The sequence below is a fragment of the Emys orbicularis genome, chromosome 3 (assembly GCF_028017835.1).
Source record: "Emys orbicularis isolate rEmyOrb1 chromosome 3, rEmyOrb1.hap1, whole genome shotgun sequence".
NCBI classification, from domain to species: domain Eukaryota; kingdom Metazoa; phylum Chordata; order Testudines; family Emydidae; genus Emys; species Emys orbicularis.
The window spans coordinates 29426467-29449412 of NC_088685.1; positions in this window are offsets into that span (position 1 = coordinate 29426467).

Below are 22946 nucleotides of genomic sequence, written 5' to 3' on the forward strand. Positions count from 1 at the left end.
GTTACCAGCCAGGTGCACTAACCACAAAAGCACATTTCCTTTCCTCTTTGCTGAGGAGTGAGAATTTAATCTAATTATGTCAGACATAAATATCAGCAAATTTTAATACGTAATATTTTGGCCCATGTGTAAACCACACGAAAGTACACATTTTATTTACATGAAAGTAAAGATACTATGTTCCTTGCATTGCAATTATTTTTGGTCATTAATAAACTCAGCCACTCTCCCTTGCAGTATCAACAGGAAGGTACACCTATATTGCTGGCAACATATACCTGTGTTATTGGCATCTTATCTGATGCTTGCTTCATTTGGATCTCTTCTTATTAACTTTGGACAATATCATCAGTTTATTTTCACCATATAGAAACTATGATCAGACTTTGTTTCAGCTTCAGAGTGGTTTAAGGTGCATACATAACAGCATCTGAGACAAATGTGGAGTTTCTTAGTTAAATTAGAGCCTTGTGTACAATTTGGAAGACCCCTCGCTCCTGCCATCCCACTGATCAAATGTTTACTTGGCTATCTTTCTGCAGTAGCATTTCCAAGATGTGTCACTTATGAGGTGCTAATTAAACACAATTTAATTTTGAAAATATAGTTTAAAATGTTGGACTCATTCCTTATATTCATTAACTATTGCTTCTACTTACACAAAGAAAAACAAACAAATGGGAAAGAAAATAAAGAGCAAGCTCACATTGACATTGACCACCCAATTGACAGATATGCCACTGTGAGGCTGCCACAGCCTATTTTTCATTGTAGTAACTATGCTGAGCTACTCATGGTTACAGGGTGTCCAAAGTTTGGGGACTCAGGGCTAGATCCTCAAATCAATGAATTTGATTTACCCTGATTTACATCAACTAAGGCTCTGGCTTTCAGGGTTTATACAACTGGATGGTGGATTCAAAAGAACAGAAGATTTTTTAAAAAAATCATTCTAATATGATAAATTTGAAAGTTTTTATGGTGCTAAGCATGATAGACCAGAATTTCTTAATATATGGAAACAGTGTAAATGAATTTCTTAATACTTGTTAGGTATTACATAGTCTTATGGTATCCCTTCATCACCCCCATATTTTAAAACTCTCTTACTGAGGCATCATTGTATCTTCATAGTTAAGGTTATTTTGGAATTTGCACATAAAGCAGGGTTTAAATCCCTAGGATTTACATTACTGTCTGTTAACATACTCCATTTCCAAAGCTGGACCATTTTGGAGATCAGGCCCTTCTCATATTTTTTAGGGTAAATCTTTCAGTCCTTTTATGAACAGTTTCTGTTTTCTAAACGCTATTTTTTTTCTTTTTAATATCAGAACTTTTTTGGAACCCACTCACACAGTTCACACTTCCCACAGTTGCCAATCATCAAGATGATGAGAATGGCAGAGGGTCATTTCTAGACAATTTCAAACAAACAAGAAGTTATTTAATCTTTGCCAGAAACAGCCAGTGGAGAATGCATCACTGCTATAGGCTACTTAGTGCAGAAGGAAGGAGCTGTGCTGTTGTCTAGATGGCAGGTTCCTTGATACAGCTCTGTTCCCCTCCGTGTCCTCCATTATAACTCTGCTTCTGCCTCCCATGCTCCCACAGGTCTGTGCAATCTTTCTGCCCCACTCCATCATGCTCCCACAGTTCCATTTGGATCAACTCCCCGCAAGCCCAGTCCACTCACCCCCACCATCCACTTCCCATTCATATTCCATGTCTGCTGACCACCAGACTCTGCCACAACTTTGCTATCTCCCCCATCCTCATCCCTCAGACAGTTCTTTTAACCCCATCTTTTCTCTTACCCCCAAGAACCTGATCGTTAAAATCTTAAATTGGGCAAAGTACGTGAAAGGTCATCTTATTTTCACCAGTAAACATGTTGTAAAAAATTGTGAAAGGCAAGTACAGAACAGTCCTAGGGAGTATGTAAACAGACTGCTTGAACAAAGGAGTTGTTGATTAGGAGTTTCAAAGCTCCTGGTGAAGTTACAGAATTGTTACAGAAGCAGACCAAAATGTTCTTAAGATGGAAAGAAGTTTGGACCACAGCCTTGGACCTCTGGATGCTTGTTTTAATTGGTCAGTTTTGATGAGCAAATTTGCTGCCTCTTTCATACATTACTTTTCTGGAAACACTTGGTGATTTCTTCAGCACAACAGTGAACTCAGAGCTTAGCAGCAAGTTTAGAGAAGGTGTGAGATTGCCTCAGCATACTCACATTGACCAGCATCATAGTGTTGCCATAATGGTAGCAAAACCACCACATGTTGGGACTCAGGAATTTACCATCACAAACACTGAACCTTCTTTTTTCTAATTCCAAATAATGTTTTCCCCAGACCAGACAAGGGAAGGGAACCAGATGATGTCACCATCTCCATGGCTGCATCCTGAACAACTCCTGGTGTGAACCTAAAGTTTCCATTATTATCCCTTCTCTTTGGTTCATCTTATTCTTCTTAACTCTTTTCTGTCGTTCTTTGCCTTCTGTCTAATAAGAGCCAAGTTGAGTTAGAAGAAATCTAATCTGGTAACAATTTGCTGTGACCAGCTTGGCAATGATGTATGCTGTGTCTGGGGCTTTTCCGGTTAAAAATCTTCTCTTATATATGTATTTTTGTTTTATCTTAAGAAGAAAGAGGATTGGATTTTTAATAACAAAACCTGAGACTTGTTACTTAAAAATGCCTCTTTCTGTGTCTTTTTTTCCAATAAAAGCATTGACTATATTACATTTACTGGCATACAATGAACTGTATTCCTGGTTCCCTTGGAACCAGTAGCAAAACTCACATAGACCACAAAAGATCTGGTTATCATAAATAAATATAAACTGTGATTGAGAAAATTAATTAACAAAATACATGTTATGATGCATTATCCTTGATTTTCTCAATCATTCATTTACTCAGTAATCTGCAAAACTCAGTGATTTGCAAAGGTTCTCCCAATTCAGAGATTTTCAAAGTTTTTCACAATGGGGACTACATCTTAATACAGACACTGGCATTTGCAATCACACAACTTTCCTGTGGCAACTATAGCAATTGCTTCCAGAGACAAGTAATGTTTTGGGGAGTATTTTGTGTATATGTGTAACACTGACAGACCCTGGTCGTTGGCGGGTGGGATCAAACCTGGGACCTCTGGAGCTAAATGCATGAGCTAAAAGCCACATGCCCCTTAGCTAAGGCTGTAGCAGCCTCAATCTCTATGTAGTCTCAGTACCAATAGAGGGGACAGAACACCACACCCAGGAGGTGTGTGGGTTACATACTTCCCATAGCTGAGGAAGCGTGTCCCGAGCTTCAGAGACTTCGCAATTGATATCCCGGATGAGCCTCCACTTGTAACACCGACAGACCCCGGTCATCGGCAGGTGGGATCAAATCTGGAATCTCTGGAGCTAAAGGCATGAGTCTCTACTACTGCATGAGCTAAAAGCCACATGCCCTTTAGCTAAAGCTGTAGCAGACTCATTTATCTGTAAGTGGGTCTCAGTGCCACTAAAGGGGACAGAACACCACACCCAGGAGGTGTGTGGGTTACATATGCACTTGTCTTACAGTACAGTGTAGCAACTGGACACAAGGAGAAAAAAGCCAGCATCATAAGACCAACCAACTAACTCTTTGGGGACCATCAGTGGAGGTCCCTCTCTTAGTGACTAGCATAAATATCCTGGCACAACTTCAAGTAACACTTTCCTAATTAGGAATTTATTAGTTTTCCAAACTGGACAGAATTTTGGTAATATCTACACATTTGAAATGTCATCACTAAAATAATGGCTCCTCATAGGAAGGAAATTTTCAGTGTATCACTCCCCTCTACAAAATGTTTTCTCTCTGTACATTACATAGGCCAGAAGCCATAATGTATGAGCATCTAAGGTCACATAGACAGCTTTAAATATATTATTAGCTTACTGTTCCCTTTCCCCATCCCATAGCCCCTGAGGCATACTTGGCAATATGACTCTCCAGTGTAAGTCATCAAGTTTTCATGGATTTCCCATTTCAGAATGGAGAGAACACAATTTTTACTGAAACAGCTGCTGGCAGCTTGAAATTTGCCTGCATGCATTCTTCCTGGCCCTGTCCTCCTGTACTTGTGTAATGGGATCCTTTATTAAATCTTTGTTGTGTAAGTATGATGTGCTATAATACCCGTGATTTGTAATATGTATGAATTTTCTGCTGCCCTCAAGAACCCTCATGAAAATTAGATGTTTAAATAAAATGATCAGTAACCCTTAGTCCTAGGCCAAAAGGCCAGTTAATGTTTTAAAAGCCTTTTGTCTGTGGATCTTTGATTTTTCAACATTTCCACTGAAAAAATGACTTTCTAAATATTATAAATAATAATACATGCTCCTTGACTGAATAGCAAGGAAGAAATTCAATCTGTGTGACAGTTGCTATTCATAAACGGGTCAGGATGCACACTCATAGTTCATGATTGCAGAACCTTTCAATGAATTTACAGAGCTGGATTCAATAGGGAACTCATTCCTTGTTATATGTAAATACCGTTTGAAGTAGCTTCTGTTTTGCTTTTTCAAATATAGAGTCCAATCCTGTAGGCCTAACTCATTAAAACCACCCATTGATTTAAATGCTAAGCCTGAAGGATGAAGCCCCTATTATAGAAAAGCCTGTTAACAGTAACATGCACCCAATCTCCTTTGAAGATAGTGTGATCTATATATGCATCCAAAGCAAGAATATGGCCTTCAGTACTTAGAAAATAGCAGATATATTTATATTACTGGAAATGTTTCAAGTCACCAAGATGTCTAAGTGTTGAATGAAATTATTGTATATGCATAAAGGTTTCTTTAAAACACAATTCTACACTGCAAAAATGATATTGAGGGTTCCAAATTTGTCAATTCCCAAATATTTCCATATGAAACTTTACAGCAAAAATGTGGATTTTTTTGAGTGTCATCCTGAAAATTTAACCTGGGATCTGAGAGACAAGTTGGTTTCTTTCCTTCTTGTGCATCAACAGCTATAATAAAGGGTTTGCAGACCAAATCAGACTCCCAGTTTCACCTGTTCAACCCCAGTAACTTCAAAGGTATGCTTTCAGCTACATCTGTGCAACCCCATTATTTTCAGTGGGGTTGCACAGATATCACTTAGTGAAATTTAGCAAACTAATTTTTATTGATGATGCAAGAGAAGGAGTAGGGTCCAACTCATTCCCATTTTGCTGTGTGGTTTCTGCAGTAATAATAAGTGAAAAGCAGTACAAGATTTATTTTTATCACTAAATTGAGAAGATTCTGAATGACCCTAAATACACATAAGGAGAAGCTGGACTAAGTAAGAAAGTGCCATTTTTACATACATTTTTCAGAGCAGAAATGCATATTAAGCGACCTCTTTTTGTTCAGAAAAATCTCAGGCTGAAAAGATGGTCCTGTGAAGCGGGGACTCTGAAAATGTGTGTTCAATTCTGAGCTCTACCACACAGACTTCCAGTGTAATTCTGGGCAAGTCGCTAAATCTCTTGGTACCTTAGTTACACATCTGTAAAATGGGGATGAAAATACTTTCTCTCTCTCCTGCCTTTTGTCAGTCTTGTCTATTTAGTGTAAATCTCTCGCCTGCCACAACAGAGTCCCAGTCTTGTTTGGGGTCTTTAGGTACTACTGTAATACCAAATAATAAATAATAATAATGTGTTAGTTAGGTTTGAGGTGCATTGGCTAAGTTACACAGGGAAGACTGCAGAGGACGGGCGCATAGCTATCCCTGTCTTGAAACAGAACATCTGTGTAGGTCTGAGGAGGCAATTTATGACATAAAGAAAATGGTTCAACAGTGTCAGTGCAGTTCCAGGGAGACGATGTTACAGTGGTAGAATGGAATGAAGTGATGTTAATACACGTCTACAGAGAACACGTTACACAATCAAAGTGAAATGAAACAAATGCAGAGGTATGGAGAGACTGTCAAACAGAAATGAAATTAGATTAATGCAAGTTATATTAACATTTCAAATAAAAAATTAAATTAAACTCACATTTTCAAAATGACACTATATGAGATGGTACAGTGGAGCTCATCGTGCCCTAGAGGTGATAAAATTGGACTGAATATGCATAAAATTCACCTCTGTGCAGAGAGCCTACACAACGTCTAGGCACCACTTAAGCCCTATTTCCAAGGTTTAAATGGGACTTCAGTGGTACAAAGACCTTCTGCAAGCTCTGAGCAAAGGGATGCATTTCATCCTGTGTGAGTGGGGGGACTGCTATGTGGTGACAGATTAATTGGGAGGCATTAGCACCAGGCTTGGAGGGAACCCAGTGTTCAGGACATTGTGACAATGATAGGTTTGGGTTTTGTGGTATGGTTAATGGCTGTATTTAGGCTCAAAGTTTGAGGGAAGCTGCTGTGGTGTAAAAATATGTGCAGGGTTTGTGACTGCAGGCAAATGTGGCTCAGACACATTAACAGAAAGTGCTTTCCCAAGACCAAAGATACAGAGACAACAGAAGCAACAGAAGAGGACTTGTAAAAAAATCTAAATAAAACATTCAAACAACATAATGCATGGCTAGGAGAGGAGAAATACAGGAATCAAACAAGGCTAATAGAGAAGAAACATCTTACAAACAACTCAGCATGGTAGATTAGACTGAGAGGGACACAAGTCACCTATGCTCATCTCAGCCTTAACTGGGCAAATAATTCATAATGAATCATTTATTTGACCCATTTTGCCTGTGTTTCTGTTCACAAATTTCCTGTGAAGAGAACATTGTTTTCTCTAAGGGGTTCATTATACAAAATTATTTTGCTGAACAGTTTCTGGAAACAATTCTTGGTCTGTAGCTCTAGTTCATGAGCAATTTGTTGCAAGTACTTGAAATGTGAGCTGGCTAGGTTGGACACAGTTCATTTGCTATGAGTTCTCTGACTAGGTGAATGCAGACTCAAGATTATGGTGAGAGCTTTTATGATTATGAATTCAAAATCCATTTTCAGGATGAAATTAACTCCAGTACAGTGGGCCAACATGAAATGGCTGAAAGTTAAAGCTAGACAAATTAAAAGTAGAAATAAAGCACACATTTTTAACAGTAAAGGTGACTGGAACAAACTATCATGGAAAAGGTGGATTCTCAATATATTGATGGCTTCAGATAAAGACTGAATGCCAAGATATGCTTAGCCAAACAAGTTGGGCTCAATACAGGTATAACTGGGAGAAATTTAATAGCCTGTAATATTAAGAAGATCATCCTGGATGATGTACAGGCTCTTTCTAGGTTTATAATCTATGAATCTATAAAAGATAACAGCCCTGGTGATGTCTGCTTATGATCCCAATGCTGAAATCTGTTGCATATAGATGGACTGTTGCACCGGCACAGATCCTCATTGAAATAAGTGAGGTTTCATGGTAGTGCAACAAATTGCAGGATTAAGGCCTAAATCACAAAAAAGGAGGAGGGGAGGGGTGCATTTTAAGTGAGATTTAAGCAGTATTTTGGCTCTGGCTTGGCCCTCTGCACAGAGGTGAATTTCACTCTCTGTGAATTAGTTTCCAATACTTTCTTATGATTCAATGTTTTGGTGAATATTCCTGCCAGTAAAACTCACTTGTGAAAAGTAAACACAGAAAGGGGGAATAGAGTTGGTGCAAATTAATTTAAAAGTCTGAATACAATTTGTGAAAAATGTTGTGCAGTATTTGCCCAGCTTTATCATAGCCACATTAATCAATTATTGTATTCACTAAAGTGGCCTCTTTGGAACAACCGAGACTTCAATATTGTTCTTTTTTTCTGTATATTTGAAAAATGGGAACCATCTACTATGCTATGCTTTTGGAGAAGAGTAGTTTCAGTAAGCTTCTCCATTAAAAGTATTTCCAAATTCTATCAAACTATTATATTTTTTAATTATGGCCATTTGTCCTCACCTTACTCATGCCCCACTTTGTCCCCCATTTGCCACAAGTTCACATCTGTTTTTCATCCAAAGATATATTTTGTATATTTTCTCTCACATGTAACTACAGCTGGGAGAACCAAGACACAAGGGCACTGTTTTTAAGGTTATCCTTGCTCCTTAACTCAGTCCCATTGTTCACTGTAGTCTAAGGCTACATCCTACACTACCGCCGGATTGATGCTCCTGCGATCGATGCACCAGGGATCGATTTAGCGGGTCTAGTGAAGACCCGCTAAATCGACGGCAGAGTGCTTTCCGGTTGACCCCGGTATTCCATCGGGAACGAGAAGAGTAAGGTAAGTCGACGGGAGAGTGTCTCCCATCTACCCAGCGTGGTGTAGACAATGCGGTAAGTTGACCGAAGCTTTGTCGACTCCAGCTACATTATTCACGTAGCTGAAATTGTGTAACTTAGGGCAGGTCTTCACTACGGGGGGGGGGGGGGGGGGTCGATTTAAGATACGCAAATTCAGCTACGCGAATAGCGTAGCTGAATTCGACGTATCGCAGCCGACTTACCCCGCTGTAGGGACGGCGGCAAAATCGACCTCTGCGGCTTCCCGTCGACGGCGCTTACTCCCCCACCTCTGCTGGTGGAGTAAGAGCGTCGATTCGGGGATCGATTGTCGCGTCCCGACGAGACGCGATAAATCGATCCCCCAGAGGTCGATTTCTACCCGCCAATTCAGGCGGGTAGTGTAGGCCTAGCCCTAGATTGACTTACCACAGTAGTGTAGACATAGCCTAAGAATGAGACACTCTAACTCACAACAATGAAAAACCCTTCTATTCCCAACACTTTACCAAAACTCCCAACCCTTCCAAACAGAGATTCTATCCAGAAAAGGCAGAAATGCCAGACACCATGAAGTCCTTCACTATGACTGTTAATTTTATGTGGAAGGTGCTCAGATACAACTTTGATGGGAATCAATATGAAATCCTTGGATAGATAGATTAGAATTTTCAAAGTAGGGGATTTAGATACAATAGATTTATTTAGATTAGGGCTGTCAATCGCAGTTAACTCACACGATTAACTAAAAAATATTAATCGCGATTAAAAAAATTAATTGCACTTATAACAATAAATACCATTTGAAATTTATTAAATATTTTTGGATGCTTTTCTCCATTTTCAATATTGATTTCTGTTACAACTCAGAATACAAAGTGCTCACTTTATATGATTATTTTTGATTACAAATATATGCACTGTAAAAATGATAAAAGAAAAAGTATTTTTCAATTCACCTCATACAAGTACTGAAGTGCAATCTCTTTATTGTGAAAGTGTAACTTACAAATGCAGATTTTTTGTTGGTTACATAACTGCACTCAAAAACAAAACAATGTAAAACTTTAGAGCCTACAAGTCCACTCAGTCCTACTTCTTGTTCAGCCAATCACTAAGACTAGGGTGACCAGACAGCAAATGTGAAAAATCGGGACAAGGGGTGGGGAGTAATAGGAGCCTATATAAGAAAAAGACCCAGAAATTGGGACTGTCCCTATAAAATCGGGAGATCTGGTCACCCTAACTAAGACAAACAAGTTTGTTTACATTGATGGGAGATACTGCTGCCTGCTTCTTATTTACAATGTCACCTGAAAGTGAGAACAGGTGTTCGCATGGCATTTTTTTAGCTGACATTGCAAGGTATTTACGTGCCAGATATGCTAAACATTCGTATGCCCCTTCATGCTTCGGCCACCATTCCAGAGGACATGCTTCCATGCAGATGACACTCATTAAAAAATAATGCATTAATTAAATTTGTGAGTGAACTCCTGGGGGGAGAATTGTATGTCTCTTGCTTTGTTTTACCCACATTCTGCATATATTTCATGTTATAGCATCTTGGATGATGACCCAGCACATGTTCATTTTAAGAACACTTTCACAGCAGATTTGACAAAACACAAAGAAGGTACCAATGTGAGATTTCTAAAAATAGCTACAGCACTCAACCCAAGGTTTAAGAATCTGAAGTGTCGTCCAAAATCTAAGAGGGACGAGGTGTGGTGAATGCTTTTAGAAGTCTTAAAAGAGCAACACTCCGATGTGGAAACTACAGAACCTGAACCACCAAAAAAGAAAATCAACCTTCTGCTGGTGGCATCTTACTCAGATGATGAAAATGAACATGCATCCGTCCGCACTGCTTTGGATCATTATCAAGCAGAACCCATCATCAACACGGAAGCACATCCTCTGGAATGGTGGTTGAAGCATGAAGAGAAATATGAATCTTTATAGCACATCTGGCATGTAAATATCTTGCAACGCCAGCTATAACAGTGCTATGCAAATACCTGTTCTCACTTTCAGGTGACATTGTAAACAAGAAGCAGGCAGCATTATCCCTTACAAATTGTAACCAACCTTGTTTGTCTGAGTGACTGGCTGACCAAGAAGTAGGACTGAGTGGACTTGTAGGCTCTAAAGTTTTACATTGTTTTATTTTTGAATGCTGTTATTTTTTGTACATAATTCTACATTTGTAAGTTTAACTTTCATGATAAAGAGATTGCACTACAGTACTTGTATGAGGTGAATTGACAAATACATTTTTTTGTTTTTTACAGTGCAAATATTTGTAATAAAAATAAATATAAAGTGTGCACTGTACTCTTTGTACTCTGTGTTGTAATTTAAATTAGTATATTTGAAAATGTAGTAAATATCCAAAAATATTTAAAATAAATGTTATTCTATTAACAGTGTGATTAATCGCGCAATTTTTTTAATCGCCTGATTAATCATGATTAATTTTTTTAATTGCTTGACAGCCCTAATTTAGAAATATTGTATCAATGAATTTTCATTTCATACATTTAGATAATTTAATGAGAGATATGAGACTATAATTGCCTACACAGCTTTGAAAATCTCAACTAGAACCAATAACATTAGGTGCGTTTACTTACAAGTGAGAATATATATATATAATAAATAAAAGATACCAGAATATGGATGGATATTTGGGGCACTACTTGAACTGTATTAGTGTGGCCCTCATTCAGGAAAGCATCCTTATTTCAGGACAGCATACTTAAATCCTACATGTTTAAGTACTTTACTGAATCAGGGCCCACATTTGTAAAATGGCTTGGATCTGTGAATCCAACACCTTGGCACAAAGGGGCTGTAAGAAAAGTGAAATGCCAGCCTTAATTCAGAATTTCCATGCTTTTGTGTTTTGATGTCTCAGCTTTAATGCTATTTTAATGTAGTTTCTTCATCTTTAATTTTATGGAGAGATTCATATTAGATGCATTATTAATTCCTGTAACACTGCCTTCCCCTTTTCCACACAGTATGATGGAATAGAAGTGGTATTATGAAGGATTGTTTTTTTTTAAATTTAATATATGAATAAACAAACACTGTGCATTACTTTTTAATCTGCATGCATTGTAATTTCCCCCCTAAGATTTTACTGACATTGTAGTAAGACTGAGAGGCATAAACAATCACTAGGAGCCGTTAAGTGGGAGCTTTGGATGTGTACCTTACAACCTGAAATTCTCATCATGCAGCACAGTGTAACACACACTGTCCTGGAAAATATTCTCCTGTTCTAAACAGAAATGTGAAGTACAGTATCTGGATTTTCTGCAGAGGTTTGAGATAGATTAAGTAGAACACAATTCCAACATGATGATGAATTGTAGAAGAGGCAATTAAATGTTTCACTGATGATAGTTAATGGGACCAATTAGAAAATGTATTTTGAAATGTGAATGCTAGTGTTAGTGATGCCCCTGTCTGAGAGAGAGGAGGGGGAATAAAAGAATATGAATGAATGGAAGAAGAAATGTCTTTTGGGGGGAACTGGGTGATTAGAAACTGTTTTCCTTTTGCAGTAAAATGCATACAATCTTCTTTGGATGATTTCACTGCCCTGTTCTTATGAAGCTACAGCTGCACTACAGCTGTAGTTCCCAATAGTTGGGAATTGGTCCTGCTTTGAGCAGGGGGTTGGACTAGATGACCTCCTGAGGTCCCTTCCAGCCCTGATATTCTATGATTCTATGATTCTATGATTCTATACAAATAAGCCAGCAAGAAAAAGAACAACATGGTGTAGTGAAAAGTATGAGCACAATATTTCTACTTAAATGCAATAGACTAGAGCTGTCAAACTATTTCCTGTAGTAAGTCACACAATGTATTGTCTCATAGATATCACCCCTTCCATCAAATCTCATAAGAGTCCTGTGGTCAATGACAGTGATTGCTTACATGAAAAAATTAATGTTAGAAGAGTATGTATGAGTCAGAGCCTCAGCTGTTATAAATTGGTATCGTTCTATTGAATTCAAAGCGTTCATTTTTTAATTGTCTTAACTGTTTTCTTCTTTATGAAAAAAATTAACCACAAGATAAAATTTCTAAAAGTGCTTAAATGATTTAGGAGCCTAAATACCATTTTCAAAAGTGACTTTCAAAGAAACCTGTCTACATAGTACATTAGTCTGCATTAGTGGGTTGCAAATTCTAGTGTGCACTAGTGTGTTGTGCACTAACTGGCCCATGTGGATCCTGTTAGCATACACTAAAAGTTCTCTAATATAGAACTGTGTGAAACAGGACTACATTAATGTGCACTAGGGACCTTTTAGTGCATACCAGCAGGATCCATATAGGCCATTTAGTGTGCAACACACTAGTGTGCACTAGAATTTATACCCTTCTAGTGTGGCCTGGTGCATTGTGTAGACAAGCCTTCTGGCCCTTAAGCCACGCAGGCCCTTTTGAAATGTTATCCACTGCCTACTTTTGCTCTTCACTTCTATAGCTGGTCTGGAATTTTCTACTGGAATAATTTTCTCCCCAAATGGATTTTTTCTGGAAATCCCTTCCCGTGAAAAATTGCGCATTTTTGACTTTTCAGGATGGAAAAAACAAATATCACATTTTTTACAGGAAGGGATTTCCATTTTCAGGCAGCTCTGTTCATTTCAGCTTGACCTCATATTTATTCTTTTTCTCTGAGCTGGTAACCAGGAGGACAGTAAGCACTGTATGACCAGCTAGCTCTCCACAAACCACCAGCAAATGGTCTGCAGACCACAGCATGGGAAAATCTGCAATAGATATTCCATATTAAAGTAACTGGTATTTTGTATGATTATCATTTATTCTTTATATATAATTTATCCTTTAAAGGCTTTGTATTAATCTAAAGGCATAGGGTTTGGGCTGAGAGATATGGATCATATGGAAATGAAATGTGGTTCTAAACTAAAATATGTACTACATGTTACAGTTAAAAGCCATAACCCAGTGGAAACTGCATGGGACTATATTTAGTCAATAACTTGCTACCTGCAATTTGCTGGTGTCCCTCCAAGTGGTGGTGAAGAGGGCTACAGTATTAGACGCACTTTCCAATACACTCATCGCATCCAGAAGAGGAAATTTCCCCACAACTTCCGGGATGGGAAATAAAGTGTAAAAATGGCTAGTGCTACTGAAAATATACAACTACTTCTGATTCTATCTTGATTTGAATAACACCAATTAAATAAAGAGGAGAAAATGCTGGTGATTATTTTCATGCAGGGGACACTTGGGGTCACTGTAGGGACTTATGGACCAGGTTCTAATTTCAGTTATTACTTATAAATCCAGAGTAATTCCATTGAATCTGCAAGGCCTGATTATAATTCACACTCGGGCAATGTAAAAGGGCTATAAACTGGGTATAAATTACATTACACTGCTAAAGCAGTGCAAAGGAGTCTTAGTGTAAATAAGAATCAGGCCCATAGAGGTACTCTGGATTTACACCAGTAAAACTATGATACAAATGTGGTTTAGTATCTAGAAAACAGATGAAGTGGCAAGAAGTCAACATTTGTGGAAAATACCAAAATTATAAGATCCAGAAGAACGTATAAAAGCTAGACTAATGGAAATCAGACTCAGAGGTAAAGGGCCTGATTTTGCTCTCACTTGTACTAGGTTTAAACAGTGTAGTGATATACACCAAAGTAAGTGAGGGCATAATCAGTCCTAAAGTCATGCATCTGGGAGGCCTCACAAATAACAAAGTGCACAAGGAAGGCGTTCCATGGGAGAAGATGAAGGAAAGGGAAGTTAGGTTTAGTGTGCAGTACAAACACTACTAAAGTTCCGATTTTCTTGGTGCTGTACAGTCCACACAGTGCCGGTGTGTAATTTGGAGCCTGCTTCCCTAGTCATCTATGTATGGAACTCTCACTGAAGACTGTGGGAATTCCATACACAGGGCTTTCACGATCGGGCCCCTTTTAAAAGCCCCTGCCAGGTAGGCAGTATTTGTTGCCTGCTTTGAAACATGCCATTTATTCTGATATTAGCAGAGGCCTAGAGAAGAGCTAAAAGACTGGTTCACAGAATGAAAGGATTTTCTCAGTGAGGGCAGGCTTTGGGTATTTGGACTTGTCCACACTTGAAACACCACAGTGGCCCAGCTGCCGCTGCACTGCTGAAGCGCTTCAGTGTAGATGCAATGGGAGGGGTTGTCCAGTTGGCGTAGGTAATCCACTTTCCCAAGAGGCGGTAGCTACGTTGATAGAAAAATTCTTCTGTCAACTCAGTGTTGTCTACACAGGGACTTAGATCAGCTTCACTACGCCGCTCAGGGATGTGGATTTTTGCCAACCTAATGTTCTGTTGTAGACCAGGACTTAGATATAGTCACCTGGAGAGAAGGAGTAGGAGATCAGACATAATCATGGTCTTTAAATACTATACTTCATGCAAACAGATAGGGACCCAGACTAAGACTGGTACTAGGAAGTGCTGATCAATAGTCATAGTTATAAAATAAGCAGTTAAGGCCAGATTGTGATCTCTGTATAACAGTGGCAATTCAGGGTGATTCCTTCTGGACTGATTCTCTACTGCTTTGAACCTTGGTAGGAATTCACATCTGTGCTAAATGAGTGCAAAATGCCACCATTCTGATTTGATAGAGTTTCACACAAAGTTGGCACTCACTTTGCGAGGCAATGGAGAAACAGGCTCATTGCCTTTAGGAACCACTCCTAATTTAAACACTATAACCAAACCCAGAATGGTTCCCATGGAGGTTTCATTTAGACATGCTGTCCTTCTAGCCTTTGATGAAATATTACCCACATCACAATTCAGCATGACTCACGGGAGAACTAGGGAGTGGAACAACATCGGCTGTTGCAGATCAGGAGTGCGGCAGGTGAAAGTCATGAAGATACTTACACAATGTGAGCCATATTCTTAACTGGTGTAAATTGGTGTGGCTCCACTGATTTCAATGAAGCTGTGACAATTTACACTAGCTGAGAATCTAGCCTTGTATGTCTGCATGGTGCCTAGTGATAGTCAGTGGTATTATCACCTGACTGTACTAAGCACTATATGTAAAAGAGGTAGGTGAAGCCAATAGGTTTTGTTGTTCTGAATAGTTTTGTGTTGTACTTGTAATAGACAAATATTGCTAGAAAAATCCTCCATCTAAAAACATAATAGAAAATCAACCATAAATATTCCTCTAAACAACTCTGCTTTTCTAATAATATAGGAATATATATTGAAAGATGCATAAATTACATGAAGCTCCAAGAGCATTTAGGAAAGTTCGAACTAATAATCCTAATGCCACCACTACAATAGCTAGAGCACAACATACCGAGTCACAGCATGTCGGCAGTATAGACAGTAGCACAGCAGAGTTTTATGGTAAGCTCTGTGCACAATATACACCGCAGAGCCAGTGATAATTCATGATTGTATAACTGGTATTTCAAGCTACACTGGAGCTGGTCTCAGGTTCTGGAATTAGTTTGTGGTAGCAGAGCTAAAAAATAATATACATGCTCTATAGATGATTATAGCACTTCGTCTCCCACACAGTATTCTCCTCCTTTCTGAATCCCTCTGCTATATTTTGGCCAAACCCCACCTATTTTATTTTCTGGTTGGCTTACTTTGTAGTTAGTATTTGTAAAGGAAGCTTCATTTAACTCCTCCCTCCCCCACAATTCTGAGCTGTAACACTCTGAGTGGACACTGTAGTATGGTGTCAGGTTCTACTACTTTGCATAGAGTTCCAAAGCTCTTTTGCTAACACATCCTGATACGAGGTATTGGGACCCTGCACAGAGATGCGGAGTTAGTCTGCTGACTCCCATTGGCAGAAGTGTAGGAGAGGTTAAGCTTCTCTTTGAGGCAGAGAGAAGTAAGGTTCTGCAGGGGAAAACTCTAGAGACAGCTAAGCTCAGGAGCAAATTTAGGCTGAAGGTTATATTTTGTTGTTGTGTTAACAATAAGAGCAAAATTGGTAAATCTGGACCACATTTTCTCTCTCCCTCTGTAGCAATGTGGGAATGCCATCTACTTACGTTTCCTTCTGCCACTTTTTAGATTAAAACACCTATAAAAGAAGAACCCTCAAACTAGTCTGCAGTAAAAATTAATAATAATAATAATAATAATAATAATAACAACAGTGATACAGTTCTGGGCATGATTTGAGAATCTAAATAAAAGAGAAATAGAATAGTGTGGCTCAATGAAAGGCACTAGCAGAAAGTAGTTCTCTGTGAGTGGGCTGTGGGCGGTGCGATATGTGTGGGGAAATGGTTATCTCTAGCCCTGGGACCTGAGTGGATATCTGAAAACCAAATATACCTAACCTTCACAGGTCAAGAGCATTTGTCATTCTGTGGTGACTGATATACAGTACAGAACCTCACCAAATGACTGTCATTGACTTAAGCCTGAAGGCTGCTTATAAATCTTTGGTAAAGTAAAACCTGCTTGGTTCTGTAATAAACCATCTTCATTTTGAAAATCTACAGCAAAGAGGTGGTGGAACTGTGAATTATCAGCGTGTCCAAGCTCACATCAAACACAGTAACTAATAGTCGTATAAACAATATGGCAATGAATTGGCAAATGTGTAGCACTGCATCAACAGAGAGAAAATGGTGTATGTCAGAGGCCCTATATTGCTAACCATTAAAGACGATTCTCCTTTAGCTCAGTGATAGAGGCCTGTGCTTTTGGAACAGCAGCATCTGAATTCTATCCTTGTTATTGCTATGAAGTTTTGAGTGTCTATTTTGAGTATATTTCATATGTACTATATCACAAAATGATTCACAGAGTTGAATAATTCAACTGCTGAGTTAAAAATAAAGATAGGGAGAAATTAAGAGATATTGGCAAGGGAGTAGGGGGCAGGGTAGTGGGAGGCTGGAGCCACTCCCAATATATTAGCTATCACAGAAGAGCCAACACACAGGGGGAAGTAAACTGCACCAGAAAAAAGGTTGCCACAGTTTAATTCCACCATAGAACAAGGAGGAAGCAGGGACCAAATTGTGACACTACTCAGCACTGCACAGGCCTAACTGAGAGCAGATTGTAAGGTGCTAGTAAAGGTTATTAGGATTGGATGGTATTCAGAATAACATAGATAGTGTAAGAGTTATTACTGGAAGTTAATTTTATTTTATTTTATTTCTGTTAAATTAAAAATGATCTGTTGTACTGTCTTCCTGGACTGTAGGGCACGAGACTGTTGGAGCCTGCTATATGCAGATGCAGAAGAGTGACTGCTTGCATTTTTGCCTCTGCAGCATCTGGAAGTAAGGGATCCTCTGTAGCTTGGTTTACAAAGGGCTGTATTTTTTATTTAAGAAGGGATTATCAGGAGGTATGTTAGACCAAATTCATCCTTGGTGTAGCCCAATTCAGGTCAATAGAACCAGAATAATTTTGAATCAACTTTTATGATTAAAATTTTGTGTGTTTTTCTTGTGAGAAGGTATCTAACATGTAATTGATAGGTAACTATTAACATATATTAGTGTATATTAGTAATTGGGATAGGACTCCTGTTAAAGAAGGAAATTATGTGAACAAGGGATTTATATTTGTTTTAATCTATGGAGACATATTTGTCAAAGTTAATCAATTCCCTCCACCCCCCGATATTAGCAAAACTCTGTTGAGTTAGAATAACAAAAAGATGTGAATATACATTAAAATGTGAAATAAATAACTGAGGAGATGCAAATCCTATTTTATTTGGGAAGCACTTATATTCTAGTCACCTGTGATATAGACACTACTATTAATAAGGTTATAAACAGTAATTTTATGACACTTGTTTTGGGGGTTTAATGTCTTAATTTTTGAACAAATATTCTATTTGTAATAAAATAAAAAGATGTAATGGATGCTTTTTTTCTTAATTGGCCTGAAAGAGGCATTTCTGTCCCAGAGAAAGCATCACATTGTAAAATACACATTTTTAACAAACGAATCGCAACCTTAAATCTGATTTTCCCCTTACACATCTGAAACAAGAAATATGGTTGAAAAAAAAATTGTTGAAAAGCCCATGAAAAAAAATTGTATATTTCATTAACTTGCATGTCATGAAATAGTCGAAACAGCTCCTGGGTCCATTTAGATTAATTCCCTTATAATAATTCCCTCCTTTCCTCAGCCTCTGATATCTCAGGTGTAAGCAGACTATATCTATGCAGAAGTTGACAGGAGTAGTTTATTATTTCTTTTGTGCAGGCAGAATGTACATGGCAATTAAAGATAATTCAGCACTCCAATATGAACAAAAGAAATGCTAATATGTCGGTCAATAACACAACTCAAAGAAATAAAAGGGGAAAACATGCAATAATGAAGTCATTTCCAAACTGTTTTTTAAATATGCTTCAGAATTTGTAACAGTGCCAGCTAGTGCATGTCAGCTTCTCCATTTTAAATCTTCCTTTTAGAGGTTCATAACCTGTTTGTGAAATTACTCTCTGGCCTAACACTTGCCATTCAAGGGCTTAACTCAGAAAGAATTTTGTTTTTACTTTGGACAAATTGTCAGAAAAATCATATTTGCTGCTTTTAAGGCTGAACTTTTTTTTACCACTGCTGTGAGGATTTGGGCTTTGAGGGTTTTCAAAAATCTTTTAGTTTTGTAGAGAAATATATTGGATTTTATGGAGATTTTTCAGGACTTTTCCACATGAGTGGGGGATCAAGGAGTGAGTTCACAGCAGGGAGCCACTTCTACTACCACACCAGAGAAACAAGCCTGTTTCACACCTCCCACCCTCTTGCCTGAGCTAGGTTCTTCAAACTGTAATGAATTTACTTGTAAATATGTATATTTAAAGGCCCTGAGTCTCTACTGCTGAACACCAGTAGAGTGTAAGTCAGGAGTAAATCTGTTGAAGCCAGTAGAGTTACACAGCTCAGATCCTACACCACATTGTGGCCATTTGGGGGACCCTATAGTGGTCCAGAACCAACAGAGTGGCTCCTACATCACCTTCTTTCAGCACAGGAGGTATGGCTGTTGAACTCTCTACCTTTCGACATTGTCGTGAACAATATTATATAAGCCAAGCCATATAAGGGCTATTTAAGGGAGAAGTGGGCAGTAAGGTAAGTATCCTTACAGGTCATGAGGTCTCTGCTCGGTGGGATTAGAGGAGGCTATGTTCATTGATGCAGCTTTCAAGGAAGCTGACTACCCTACGTATATCTTAATTATGTTGGTCAGAATCATAGGCTTTGCCCACAGGGAGAGTTTTAGGCTGCTGGTGTGCATGCATGTGTGTTTTCTGTTCAGAATCCATAGAAACATCTATGGAAAGAGGTCCGGCTTCTGAGGGTGTAATGTCACAGAAGGAGCTTGGGCCAGCATTTGGGACACAGTCATCTACTATACCAAATACTTCACCCACCTTCATCACTAGAAAGCCATTCATATAAAAATAAAGGTTTATTTTCACAGGATATATCTTTAGAACAAGATCCTATCTGTCTGACTTAAAAAAACAAGGCCAGATTCTCCTCTCTGCTGAGCCCACTCTCTACAGGGCACTGAGTGGCCCTAAACCAAGTGTAGTTGGCCACTGAAGGATCAGCCTATGCTCCTACACCACCTCCCTTCCCACCTATCAGTGTAAGGTACATAACCAGGGCATCCACATCCTTCCTGTTCCCAGGTGCATTAACAGCAGCTTGGGGCCATAGGCAGCCAGAGCAACCCTTCAACTGAACTATGTGAGTCATGGACTGGACCAGCCAGCCCAGGAGTGGGTAGTCTCAGACCACCTTTGTGCCTTCTTCCTCCCTGCTGAGTGTTCCTTGGGTGCAGCTCAGATTCTGGACCCATAACTCTATTTTCACTAGATATTGCAGAGATAGCTAAACAGCCGGTGGCTGTTAGAGAGCAGGACATGGGTGATCAGGCCTAATGGTCAGAGCAGGAGCCCAGAAGCAGATCCAATCCAAGGGTCACAACCAGAGTCAGAAACCAGTAGCCACACCAGGAGTTAGAGCCAGGATCGGGAACCACTGGTAGGCACACCAAGGGTCAGAAGCAAAGTCAAGAAGCAGGGTCAGGGTGAGGAAGTCAGAACCAGGAAGAAGCTGAAGTAGCAAGGACTGAGCAGACACAAGACTGGGAGACAGGGCAGGAACAGAATTAGGAGCAGGGCTGGGGCAGGCACAGGAAGGACCACAGCTGGAGTCATAAATGCATTGAGCAGCAAGGGAGCTGCTGCTGCAGCTGGGCTAAAAGCCAGCCAGCTTCCCTCCTTAACCAATCAGGTAGTCTGATGCAGGCCAGCTGTGGTTGTTTGTTGCCAGGAGACTGGGTTTGCTGTGGGCCCTGATCCTTGATGGTAGCCCTTCCTGTGATTTGTACTGGATACTTACATATGCTGGTGGTCAAATAAGGATTGCCTTTTTATTTTAAATTCTCTATTGTAGTGTTGTTCTCACCAAAGAATAATTTCAACAGGTTAGTGTGTGTGTGGATCAGTTCACTTCCATTGTGTTTTCTAATTTTTTCCCCATGAAATTATTTATTCTGAGAAACATGTTTCTGTGTTGTGTTTTCATCTCTTGTTTGGGTATGCCTTAGGATCTTGTATTTCCCAGTCTCAATTACACAATACTGCCATTGGCAGATTAATGATAGATGAGGGCATGGTTTGGAAAGGACTACTTACTATATGTTAAGCAAGAGCTGACTATATGTTACTTTGCCAAGATCCCTGTTGAGACATGCCAGTACTCTCTTCATTCAGAAAGAATATCAAGACATATAGCTAAGATTTAGGGGACTATGTTGATCATCCACTTAAAGGAAACTAAGGACCCAGTCCAAAGCCAGTTTAAGTCAATGACTCCCTTTCCAATTATGCCAGTGGATTTTGGATCAGGCCCAAATTCCCTAACAGCTGCATTTTTGTTGTATTCACATTTAAATTAACTAACCAAACAGCAGTACAAATGAACACCACTCTAGATTTTCCCTGGACTTACAGCTCCCAAAGACATTTTCAGCTCTCCCAAAACGTAATAATTTTCTCCCAGTTTTTCTTTGTTTTAAATCATTTTTTAAAACATAAAAGAGGTTTTAGAGAAAAAAAAATCATTTTTACCCTTCCAGAGGAATCTTGAAACAAGCCTCTTTACTAAATCACAGATTTCTTAAGTTAAGGGGGACTGAAGGTGTTTGTGTATTAGATGAACAATAGCATTAATGAGAAAGCAGCTGCTATGGTAACTACCTTTTAAAATGAGTACCAAGAGAACAGTGCAGGAAATTCACTAACTCTAGCATGTTAGCTAGGGATTTTAAGGTGAATTTTCACCCTCAACGTTTTTTTCTGTCATTTGTTTCATTATAATAAATTGTTAAGTAAAGCTGCAAAAGCTCTTTTAATTGTTTGATAGCTCCCCAATGTCAAGCTGTGTGCTTCTTGGTTGGGGTGCACTTGTATATGTGGTATGAAGAAGGTTATTGAACCAAAACAGTATGTTTTTCAGAAATTATTCAAGTCTAAACAATTCTGAGCAAACACATTCAGAAGAAAGACTTGAATGAGCACAAATCTGCAGCCGTTTTGGCAGTGCAAGCCCCAACAAGTGTTAGCTGCTGACTAAGAGAAAGGCCAATGTATTCAGAGAGAACTTTGGATTACTGACGAAGTCACACCCCACTCTACAGAAACTCAGTTCTGAAGCAACCATTTGTGGAGCCATGGAATCTTCATGTTCTGTATGCCATTCTTTCTGAGAATCGGATCTTTCAATCTTCCTCTAGCACACCCAGCCATGTATCGTTTGGAGTTAATTGAGAACTAGGGACAAGATTCTTACCTGCACCTGATCTTCACTCAGGACTGCTGCTCAGGAGAGGTCGGGTAAAGGTGGCTGTGAGCCATCTTTGTGGCCCCCAGGTTCTGGGGATGGCCAGGGAACAGTCTTGTCCTTGGCATAAATTAGAACAGCCCAAAGGCTACTCCAACATATCCAGCTTCCCACAACTGCAAGAGGGCATTCTGGCTGATGCCCTGGTGATGCTCCCAAAGGACAATGCCAATAGCTGAGGTAGTTTGTCTTGAATCTTTCCCATGAGATCATTTCCCAATAGATAGATGAGTAGAATGAGGACAGCAACAGGAAAATATTGTATAAAAAGAAAAATAATAGTTCTGGGCACAGGCATGATCACAGCATGTCAAAGACAGAGGCTGAGGGCAGTACAGGCAATTCAAGGAATTCTTGACTGCTAGTGACCCTAGAGATAATAGCTATTTGTTTTATTTAGATTTTGGATATTTCCAACCACCCCAGTTTCCTCCATTGTTAGCTATTTGGGCAGGTTTAGGGCCCTTCCTCCTGTCAGAAAAAGTATTTTGGGGAGAAAATGAAGGAGAAGTTGGTTCTTGCTCATTACCAACCTCCCTCCCCTCCCCCAACACACTGACTCCCCAGAGCAGTTTTAAGGAGAGAGTGAGCTCCAGGGCCCTTTTTCTGTCTACTTCTCACCCCCCCTCTCCCCCCATAGATGACAGCACTGGCTTTGTCAAAATGCTCCAGTCAGACAACAGTGACGATATCTAATGTCTCATATTGAATTGGAATATGTTTT